The following is an 11,662-nucleotide window of genomic DNA, read 5'->3' on the forward strand; positions in this document are numbered from 1 at the left end:
GCCAACATTCTTATACGGCCAACACCTCTCCTGTTAGAGAACTGCCTTTTTCCCATTCCACCTAGCTCTGTGGGCTGTCAAAAGAGGGTGGACATGTGACACCAGAACGGCCAATCTCAGTCTGCCATCCCTCTAGCCACAATGATTGGTCCAAAGAGTGGGCAAGTGACTCAAGCTGGGCTAATCAGAGGCCTTCCGTAAGACTGCTCTGTGGATGCTGAAAGAAAGGACGACTTCTCTTTTGAGAGAAAAAACCACAGAATATAAGCTTGAACCACCCAGTAACCCATTTTCTGGCCACATGGAAAAGTCTGCCGGAGAATACAGCCAATTCAGGAAGCAGAGCCAGGAGATGGAAGACAGAGCTCTCGAACGATATAGCTGATGCCCTGGATCCTCCACTGGAGTTCAGTTATATTCGCCCACAAATGTTTATTTCAGCTTACGCTAGTCTACTTTGGAGCTTTGTCATTTGTCAACTAGAAAAGATGTGACTAATAAAAGTGTATTTTGGCAAAAAGAAGGGTGGCGTGCGGTCCTGAGAGAAAGGACAGTGTGAGGGAGGCTCTGCCTCCTGCTGTGTGGCAGTGGAGGGGCGGGGGAGGTGCTGCTGCAGATTTTCAGTGATTCACTGCCCTGCGGTTCTGTGCAGGCTTCTCAGAGAGAAACACCCACACTTAATTTCTAAAATTAAGTGCTCAATAAATTCGGCCTTGTACAAGGCACTGCTAAACTTTTTAAGCTATTGAATCTTCTCAAACATCCCGCATGTAGGTACTAACAATATCCCAGTCACAGATGAGGAAACTTAAGTCTTAGGAATTGATATACCTTGCCTGCTCAAGTAGCAGATTAGTGGTTGAGCATGGTTTCAAGCTCAGTTTGACTTGCACAGAGTCTCTTTATGACGCAGCACATTAGGGCCCCACTTCCTTAGAGTCTGCGTGTGGTACTTCAGGTTTAGGTGGTGCGCAACCTCTACAGTAATACACACAAGCCCTGCCTACAGACCCCCTGTTCTTAGTTACTGCTCGTTTCCGTGTCCGTTACCATAAGTATAGTAGGCGTCATTAGCACAGTGTTCCAGGAACAGCGACTATTTTGTGGAGGAGGAAGGATGGCAGCCGAGGTCCCGAGATGAGGTAGAATTGTGAGAGAGGAAGGTAGACATTATAAGTAGAAGGAAAAACCCTAGAAGACTGACTGGGCCTAGTTCACGAGGGAAAAAACGGAACTTTCAAGGATTGGTTGTGAGAATTCTAGTTATTCTCTATTGCACATCTACCTTCTGCCTGGTACTGTGCTGGCCCTTTGCTCCATGTCTTATATGATGCTCATTACACACCTACAAGGCGAGGAGTAACATTTACCTTGCAGAGGAGGACATCCAGGCTCAAGAAGGTTGCACAGCCTCAGTGCAAGAACGGTTACAGCCCTGCTAGTACGATCCCTGACAGAGGTGACAACGACAACAGGACAGGGAGTCCCTCTTATGGCCACCCATGTCCATTAGAGCTGGAGAAGGCCTCCTTTATGGGGCTGGGGAAAGCTGGGTTCCCTTTGAGGAGGGGGAGATTCGTTTTGGCACCTCAAGGCTCCAATGTTTTTATTTTTTGTGGGATCTTAGTTCCCCGACTAGGAACTGAACCCAGGCCCCAGCAGTGAAAGTGTGGAATTCTAACCATTGGACTGCCAGGGTATTCCCTAGGCTACAGTTTTAATTGGAAAGGATATTGATCCCTTATCACCAATTTGGTAAAAAAAAAAAAAAAAGTCTTTTGTGTGTTGGCCCTGAAAATCATCCACTAACATTGTTTACCCTGAGTCCCCAGTGCCTTACAACTAACTTTCAGAAACACCAGAGTGAGTGAGAACAGGATTGGGTAGAAGTGGAGTAGGTGGGCTTGACCCATCCATGACCTAGCATGGGTCCCCAGGCCTCCCCAGCACTCTTGGGAACTGACTGGGGGATGCAAGGTCACACATGACTTCTGCTAAGGAAGCAATGAGGAATTCCCTGGTGGCCTAGTGGTTAGGATTCTGAGCTTTCATAGCTGTGACCCCTGGGTTCAATTGCTGGCTGGGGAACAGAGATCTTGCAAGCCACAGGGTGTAGCTAAACAAAAAAAAGAAGGAAGCAATGGCTGGAAGTTTATGGAAAAATGGTCAGAGAAGAAATTCCTTTCCTGATGAGTGGCTCAGGACTCAAAGGAGAGAACTAAGCATAAACAGACCAAAATTCACTTGTTCATGTATTAATTCACTCATTGCTTTTTCTCTTTATTCACTTCATAAAAACATTTATCGCTCCATCTGCTGCTGCTGCTGCTGCTGCTAAGTCGCTTCAGTCGTGTCCGACTCTGTTCGACCCCATAGACGGAAGCCCACCAGGATCCTCCGTCCCTGGGATTCTCCAGGCAAGAACACTGGAGTGGGTTGCCATTTCCTTCTCCAATGTAGGAAAGTGAAAAGTGAAAGTGAAGTCGCTCAGTCGTGACCGACTCTTCGCAACCCCATGGACTGCAGCCTACCAGGCTCCTCCGTCCATGGGATTTTCCAGGCAAGAGTACTGAAGTGGGGTGCCATTGCCTTCTCGGATTGCTCCATCTACTTGCCTTGATTTCCTCATTCATACTTTTGTTTCCTTACTCAGTGATCCTGTTACCCTGGCTAAAAGCTATGTGGGTGACAATGGGAGGCAGCTGAGCAGACAACCAAAACACAAGGCAATAAAAGCAGATAGAAGAATGTATAAAATATGCACAGACTTGGGACAGAGACTGGTTTATAACAGCCCAGAGGGTTAGAGGGCTTCCCTGGTGGCTCAGACAGTAAAGAATCTGCCTGCCATGTTGGGAGACCCAGGTTTGATCCCTGGGTCAGGGAAGATCCCCTGGAGAAGGGAACAGCTACCCTCTCCAGTATTCTTGCCTGGAGAATTCCATGGACAGAGGAGCCTGGCAGGTTACAGTCCAAGAGGGCACAAAGACTCGGACACAACTGAGCAATTAACACTTCCATTTCATTTAGAGGGTCAGGAAAGACTTCAGGGAGAATGTGGAAAAGAAGTTGCAGGTCAGAAGACATTCCAAACAAAAGGAACAGCAAGGCACAGAGGTGCGAACAGCTGTTTTGCTTAGAGAGAGGTGAGAACTTCAGTGTGACTGGAGCCCTGGATGTGTGGAGGGGGAGGGCAGGATGAGATGTGAGGCAGAAAGTAGGTTGAGACCAGGCTGGGACAGGCTTTGAATGGCAGGTTAAGGTTCGCTAGTTTTATTCCTAAGGTCAGTGGTTGTTCTCAAAGTGTGATTCCTGAACCAGCAACATCAGCATCATCTGGGAACTTAATAATGATGCAAATTCTCAGGGCCCAGATCTACCCAATCAGCAGGGCTCCAGGGGTGGGGGGCCAGATGTCTGTTTCAGCAGGCCCTAAGGCGATTCCTGATGCATTTTATAGTCTGGGCATCATTCTTCTAGGCATTAGGGAGTCAGGGGTGGTTTGTGAACAGGGGAGTGCCATAACAGCACCCTAAAATGGGAAGTACTCTGATAGCAGCAGGGAGGCTGCACTGAAAAGAGGGGGTGAGGGTGAAACTGCATCAGACAGGAGTGCAATTATGTGCAAAGGAACACATCTGAGATGGAGGATGTTGCAGAAACTGGCAGATGTCCTCCCAAATATATGCTCCCTTTCTTCTATAGTAATAGAACTCCTGATTTTTAGCTGGACATGTGCGTCTGAAAGACTAAATATCCTAGCTTCCTTTGCAATTAGGTATGATCATGTGATCAAGTTTCAGCTGACAGATGTGAGTGGAAGAGATGTGTGTTACTATGAGGTCTTGAGTCTCAAGGGCTGTGCCCTCCATGTTCCCTTCTCCCCATTGCTGGGATGAGGCATGGTGGCCACGCTTCTCAAAACATGTGGTCCAAGACACCATAGAAACAGGTGAGTAAAAAGACAAAAAGTTAGGATTCTTCTTACCTTGTAGTCATTGTACCAGCCTGAGACTGCTGTAACAGATTGTTATACATTTCTATTTTAAGTCACAATTATTTTGGGTGTCTCCTAGAGAAACAAACCTATGTTCTAGTTGATAAAGTAAGTGGCACGCCAAGCCCTCTTTTCAAACTATACCTGCTTCCTTCTCTTCCCTTCGTCTCTTTCTTTTTCAAAAGAATTTGGGAAAACATAACTGAGGGTGTGTCTAATGAGTTTCATAAAGTTAAGCCCATCTGGTTTAATGGAGTCATGGTCATTAACCATTAGATTTAGCTCTAAGCTTCCTGGAAGCTACAGTGCAAAATGGAAATATGATGCATCAGTCTCAGAACATGTGATATCAGAGTAAAGGGCATCTCCCAGTTTTACTGACAAAAATTCTAATAATTTGTCGTGCTGGCAAAATTTCTCAACTGGAGTCATATGTAGATAATATTCTCCACAACTTTGACAGGAAAAGGAGACTGAGTTTCACATGGTGATTTCTTATCACAACCTCTGATGAAAGCTCAGGACATATTGTTAAAACAACTCTGGAAGAATGGTTATGCAAGGGACCCCCAAGCTAGGGTGGTGCCAAGCACTGTACATGAATTTGCTCCTTTCAACAACCCTATGTCAGAGCAGGCAATACTATTACCCTTATTTTACAGATGAGGAAACTAAGCTACAGAAAGGGGAAGGGCCAGATCAGATAGCTGGTGGTGAGCCAGTGTTGTAAGCCAGGTCTTAGACCTTAGAGGCCTTATTCTAAACGTCCCTCTCTGGGCTGGCCAGCACCATCACATACAAAATTGTAGGTACTGTGGGATGAGAATCAGTGAAAGGCCAAGAATATGTGCCCTAGAATATGCCTGGGTTAGCCAAGAGAAATTAGTGAGATCTGGTAAACAGTAGAGGGACCTCTGAGCCTCTAAAGATAGGCTGTTCCTAGGTGAGAAAGTAGGGGTAGGCACCACAGAGGCAGAGGGAAAACCCCAAATGTGGGGCTCGACTAGAACTTGTGGACCTTCAAGAATGGAAGGAGAAATAATATTGAGAGTGCTATCCTTGGGGACCTAATGTCTGGAAAAGGAGAGGAAAACTCTCTTAAATAGGCTGCTGCTGCTGCTGCTAAGTCACTTCAGTTGTGTCTGACTCTGTGCGACCCCATAGATGGAGCCCACCAGGCTCCCCTGTCCCTGGGATTCTCCAGGCAAGAACACTGGAGTGGGTTGCCATTTCCTTCTCCAATGCATGAAAGCGAAAAGTGAAAGTGAACTTGCTCAGTCGTGCCCGACTCTTCACAATCCCACGGACTGCAGCATACCAGGCTCCTCCATCCATGGGATTTTCCAGGCAAGAGTACTGGATGGGTTGCCATTGTCCTAATTTAGGATTATTTCCCTGAAATTGATTCCCAGAAGAGAAATTCCTGGGTCAAAAGGCTGGACATTATTTAAGCTTTTGATGCGTACTGCCAAATTGCTTTCCAAAAGAAAGATTTTTAGCAAGTCATTTTTCCACCAGAAATACTGAAGTACCCATTGCTCACACTAACATCAGCTATAAATGGTTTCTTCTTTTAATTTGTACTTCCTTGACTACTTTCAAGGTAGAGAATATTCCATGTTCATTGTGTTTTGTCTGTCTCCTTTGACCATTTATTGGTTCTTAGTTATCAATTTTATGTATTCTTTACATAATAGAAATATTAACCCACTGTCACTAAAACATTTCCTCAGTCAGAAGTTTGCCTTTTACTGTTAGCTATGATCTTGGAATAAGGTAGAGTTTTGGGTTTGTCTGTTTGTTTCCAACAACAGAGGTTAAGAATGTTTTTATAATTGTGATGCAACCGACAAGGGCTTAATTTCCAAAATATACAAACAGCTCATGCAACTCAACAACAGAAAACAATCCAATCAAAAAATGAGCAGAAGGCCTAAATAGACATTTTCCCAAAAAAGAAATTCAGATGGTCAACAGGCACATGAAAAGATGCTCAACATCTCATTATTGGAGAAATACAATCAAAACTACAAGGTACCACCTCATTCTGGTCAGAATGTCCATCATTAAAACTCTACAAATAACAAATTTTGGAGAGGATGTGGACAAGAGTGAACCTCCAAAATAAGTTGGTACAGCCACTATGGAAAAAAATATGGAAGGTCCTCAGAATAACTAAAAATAGAATTACCATAAGATGCAGAAATCCCACTCCTGAGCATATACCCAGATGAAAAGCTAATCCAAAAAGACACATGCACTCCTATGTCACCATTCACAATAGCCAAGACATGAAAACAATCTAAATGTCCAACTACAGATGAACGGATAAAGAAGACATGGTACATATATACAATGGAATACTATTTAGCCATCAGATCAGATCAGATCAGTCGCTCAGTCGTGTCTGACTCTTTGCAACCCCATGAATCGCAGCATGCCAGGCCTCCCTGTCCATCACCAACTCCCAGAGTTCACCCAGACTCACATACATCGAGTCAGTGATGCCATCCAGCCATCTCATCCTCTGTCGTCCCCTTCTCCTCCTGCCCCCAATCCCTCCCAGCATCAGAGTCTTTTCCAATAAGTCAACTCTTCACATGAGGTGGCCAAAGTACTGGAGTTTCAGCTTTAGCATCATTCCTTCCAAAGAAATCCCAGGGCCGATCTCCTTCAGAATGGACTAGTTGGATCTCCGTGCAGTCCAAGGAACTCTCAAGAGTCTTCTCCAACACCACAGTTCCAAAGCATCAATTCTTCGGCGCTCAGCCTTCTTCACAGTCCAACTCTCACATCCATACATGACCACTGGAAAAACCATAGCCTTGACTAGACGAACCTTTGTTGGCAAAGTAATGTCTCTGCTTTTGAATATGCTACCTAGGTTGGTCATAACTTTCCTTCCAAGGAGTAAGCGTCTTTTAATTTCATGGCTGCAGTCACCATCTGCAGTGATTTTGGAGCCCAGAAAAATAAAGTCTGACACTGTTTCCACTGTTTCCCCATCTATTTCCCATGAAGTGGTGGGATGCCATGATCTTCGTTTTCTGAATGTTGAGCTTTAATCCAACTTTTCCACTCTCCACTTTCACTTTCATCAAGAGGCTTTTTAGTTCCTCTTCACTTTCTGCCATAAGGGTGGTGTCATCTGCATATCTGAGGTTATTGATATTTCTCCAGGCAATCTTGATTCCAGTTTGTGTTTCTTCCAGTCCAGCGTTTCTCATGATGTACTCTGCATATAAGTTAAATAAACAGGGTGACAATATACAGCCTTGACGAACTCCTTTTCCTATGTGGAACCAGTCTGTTGTTCCATGTCCAGTTCTAACTGTTGCTTCCTGACCTGCATACAAATTTCTCAAGAGGCAGGTCAGGTGGTCTGGTATTCCCATCTCTTTCAGAATTTCCCACAGTTTATTGTGATCCACACAGTCAAAGGCTTTGGCATAGTCAATAAAGCAGAAATAGATGCTTTTCTGGAACTCTCTTGCTTTTTCCATGATCCAGCGGATGTTGGCAATTTGATCTCTGGTTCTTCTGCCTTTTCTAAAACCAGCTTGAACATCAGGAAGTTCACAGTTCACATATTGCTGAAGCCTGGCTTGGAGAATTTTGAGCATTACTTTACTAGTGTGTGAGATGAGTGCAATTGTGCGGTAGTTTGAGCATTCTTTGGCATTGCCTTTCTTTGGGATTGGAATGAAAACTGACCTTTTCCAGTCCTGTGGCCACTGCTGAGTTTTCCAAAGTTGCTGGCATATTGAGTGCAGCACTTTCACAGCATCATCTTTCAGGATTTGGAATAGCTCAACTGGAATTCCATCACCTCCACTAGCTTTGTTCGTAGTGATGCTTTCTAAGGCCCACTTGACTTCACATTCTAGGATGTCTGGCTCTAGGTCAGTGATCACACCATTGTGATTATCTGGGTCGTGAAGATCTTTTTTGTACAGTTCTTCTGTGTATTCTTGCCACCTCTTCTTAATATCTTCTGCTTCTGTTAGGTCCATACCATTTCTGTCCTTTATTTCCTGGTCATTCCCTGGTCGAGTGGTTAGGAACTGGCACTTTCACTGCTGTGGCTCAGGTTCAAACCCTGGTCCAGGACTAAAGTCATGCAAACTGTGCCACAGCACAGCCAATAAATAAATAAATAAATAAAATATGGCACAAATGAACCTGTCTAAGAAACAGATTCACGGACACAGGGTACAGACGTGGTTGCCAAGTGGGAGGCAGGGAGGGGAGGGGTGGAGTGGAGGCTGGGGTTAGCAGATGTAAGTTATTATATATGGAATGGATAAACAGCAAGGTCCTACTGTATACCACAGAGAACTGTATTTAGTATCCTATGATAAAATGGATAAGAATATAAAAAGAACGATGGAAAAGGATATAAAAAAGAATATATATATATATATACAGTTTTCCCAGTAGTCATGTGTGTATGTGAGAGTTAGACTACAAAGAAAGCTGAGTGCTGAAGAATTGATGCTTTTGAACTATAGTGTTGGAGAAGACTCTTGAGAGTCCCTTGGACTGCAAGGAGATCCAACCAGTCCATCCTAAAGGAAAAATCAGTCCTGAATATTCATTGGAAGGACTGACACTGAAGCTGAAACTCCAATACTTTGGCCACCTGATGCAAAGAACTGACTCACTGGAAAAGACCCTGATGCTGGGATAGATTGAAGGCGGGAGGAGAAGGAGACAACAGAGGATGAGCTGGTTGGATGGCATCACCGACTCGATGAACATGAGTTTGAGTAAGCTCCAGGAGTTGGTGATGGACAGGGAAGCCTGGTGTGCTGCAATCCATGGGGTTGCAAAGAGTTGGACATGACTGAGCAGCTGAACGGAACTGAATCACTTTGCTGTACAGCAGAAATGAACACACTGTAAATCAACTATACCTCAATAAAAAAGGTTTTTATGTTTGTATATAAGCCTGTCCATCTTTTCCTTGTGATTTCTTCCATTTTTCTCTAATCTCAGAAGACCACACATCTAATGGTTAATTTTCTGTTGGATTCAAGAACTGATAGCGATGTCTGAGCTGTTTAGTCCTTTTTTAATTACAAAGGAGAAAAGGGAATTACTTCCTTTACTTTTTTCTTTTCTTGTTTCCATGTATTTTGACTTTCCTTGACTTACTTTTTTAGTACCTTGAAATATGCTCATTGAAGATGGGGGCTCATTGGAGAAGGGGGCTATAGGAGGAAATGGGTATATGTATACACATTATAAAAAGTCTGGAAGAGTAAGAAACAAAACATATTAACTGATTTTTTTTTCTGATGGGAGCAGGACTGGGATGGATTTTGGTTGTGCCTGCCCAGCACTGCTATTTCTTTGGGCAATATAGCCGTCTTCACTCCTTGTGGCTCTGGTGGGGTTGCCCATGACAGTACATTTACCCTTTATAATACCTTAATCCTCTGCCAACAGGTACAGGGGTAAAGGCATAGGCGTGTCAGTTCAGCAGAGCCCATCACAGTCCTTCCCTGAGACTGATATACGAAACCGGGTGTAGGCTCCTCTTTTGCTGGGTTCAGTTGGAAAGCTGGGGCTCTCACACCATGCTTGCTGCCAGGTAGAGGAGATCACTCTGCAGAGGAAAGGAAACCGAAGTGTAAAGAAAAATCAAGACAAGGAGAGATGAGAGGAAGCAAATTCTACAAGTACTGTGTCTCCAGTTCCAGTCTCAGACGCTGAGCCATGGTGTTCTTCCTTCTGTCTTGCTTCAGCTATGTTAAGCCCTAGGTTTCTCTCTGGTGAAGCTGGCTTAATTGGGTATTCTGTCACTTGACAAGTAAAAGAATCTAACCAGTGGAAAGGAGGTGTGGGGGAAGGAAATTGCCGCTTAGCCCCCTATTCACAGACAAATCAGGTCCCTTCTCTGAGCCTCTGTTTATACTAAGTTCACTTCAGTTCAGATCAGTCACTCAGTCGTGTCCGACTCTGCGACCCCATGAATCGCAGCATGCCAGGCCTCCCTGTCCATCACCAACTCCCGGAGTTCACCCAGACTCACATCCATCAAGTCAGTGATGCCATCCAGCCATCTCATCCTCTGTCGTCCCCTTCTCCTCCTGCCCCCAATCCCTCCCAGCATCAGAGTCTTTTCCAATAAGTCAACTCTTCGCATGAGGTGGCCAAAATACTGGAGTTTCAGCTTTAGCATCATTCCTTCCAAAGAAATTCCAGGGCTGATCTCCTTCAGAATGGACTGGTCGGATCTCCTTGCAGTCTAAGGGACTCTCAAGAGTCTTCTCCAACACCACAGTTCAAAAGCATCAATTCTTCGGCACTCAGCCTTCTTCTTTTATACTTCTGTTTATACTAAAGTAAAAGTAAATTTTAGCTGTCATATTTTAAATCCCAATGGTATTCCAGGCACTTCACATTCATCAGCTCATAGAATTCTCGGGAGAACTCTGAGTCAGTCATCACTATTCCCATATTCCAAATGAAGAAACTGAGACTCAGGGAGACAAAGTGTGACCCAGGTTAAGTCGTCCTAGAAACCTCAGCCATCTTCCTCTCTCACCTGTAAAATAGGCATAACAAACTGACTACCCTAGAACACAGTCTTGAGGATAAGAGAGGGAAAAGCCAGTTGAAACTGACTTGGGGTTAAGCCTCATCCTCTCCCCATGGTTGAGACAGTAAAGAATCTGCCTGCAATGCGGGAGACCTGGCTTCCATCTCTGGGTGGCAAAGATCCCCTGGAGAAGGGAATGACTACCAACTTCAGTATTCTTTGGAGAATTCCATGGACAGAGGGGCCTAGCGGGCTACAGTCAAAAAGAGTCGGACACGACTGACTGAGTGACTAACTCCCCATTTCCACATGGAAAAAGCACAACTCCCCATTTCCACATGGAAAAAGTGGGAATTCAAAAGTTGGGGGCAGTACTCGGTCGTGATGGAGGTGGAGTCGGGGGCCTTCAGGCTGGCTCCTCTGGCTGGCTCCAGTCCAGGCCCACCCCTACTTCCTGGGAGTTGCTCCTCCCCGCCCCACCATCTTCCCAAGGAAGGCCTGGCACAAGATGACGTCAGTCAGGTCCTTTGGCCCCCAGCCTGCCGGCCCGGAGCGGTTTCGGGCTTCCCCTCCCCAACCTGGCCCTGATCCACGGGCCCCAAGGCGCCGACCCCGTCACGTGATCCTCTTTGGCCGACTTCCCCCAGGATCCTGATTTAACTCTCCCTCCTCCCGCTTCCCTCCCCGCCCCAGGCCCTTCGGGCACCACACCTGTTCTGCCTGGCAGGTGTAGGGAATTAGAGCATCTGCTCTTCCTCAGAGAAGGACCTTTTAGTTTTCCCGCCAGTAGAATGCGGCCCCCACCCTACGATTGCCTCTATTCCCTTCATTGCTTACTTTTGCGTTGGCCTTTCCCTACGGCCCCATTCCTCCACCCCCATCAGTCTCCAAAGCCCTTCCCAGGGACTAATTCCCGGGGCGGGGTGGGGAGGGGCGGGGAGGGGAGGTGGACAGAGCTCAACCCTAAGGAAGCTCACAGAACTGGTCTGAAAGAAACTTCTAGAGATAGGGTGAAAAAGGTCAGCTTCCGGCATCGGACAGACTTGGGTTCGAATTCAACTCTGCTTCTGACCAATTGCTGATTCTGAACCCTTCGTCTCTCTATGCCTCAGTGGTTC

The 11,662-nt window shown here is 45.6% G+C and overlaps 1 long non-coding RNA gene across 1 annotated transcript; it reads right to left on the bottom strand.

Annotated features, from left to right (window-relative positions):
- Positions 1–9,052: 9,052 nt before the first annotated feature.
- Positions 9,053–11,395, bottom strand: LOC133235161 (uncharacterized). Its single transcript, XR_009732453.1, has 2 exons — positions 10,035–11,395; positions 9,053–9,608 (listed from the first exon to the last, which is right to left on the bottom strand). It is a non-coding gene; the product is annotated as an uncharacterized LOC133235161 (long non-coding RNA).
- Positions 11,396–11,662: the final 267 nt, after the last annotated feature.

The sequence above is a fragment of the Bos javanicus genome, chromosome 22 (assembly GCF_032452875.1).
Source record: "Bos javanicus breed banteng chromosome 22, ARS-OSU_banteng_1.0, whole genome shotgun sequence".
Taxonomy (NCBI): domain Eukaryota; kingdom Metazoa; phylum Chordata; class Mammalia; order Artiodactyla; family Bovidae; genus Bos; species Bos javanicus.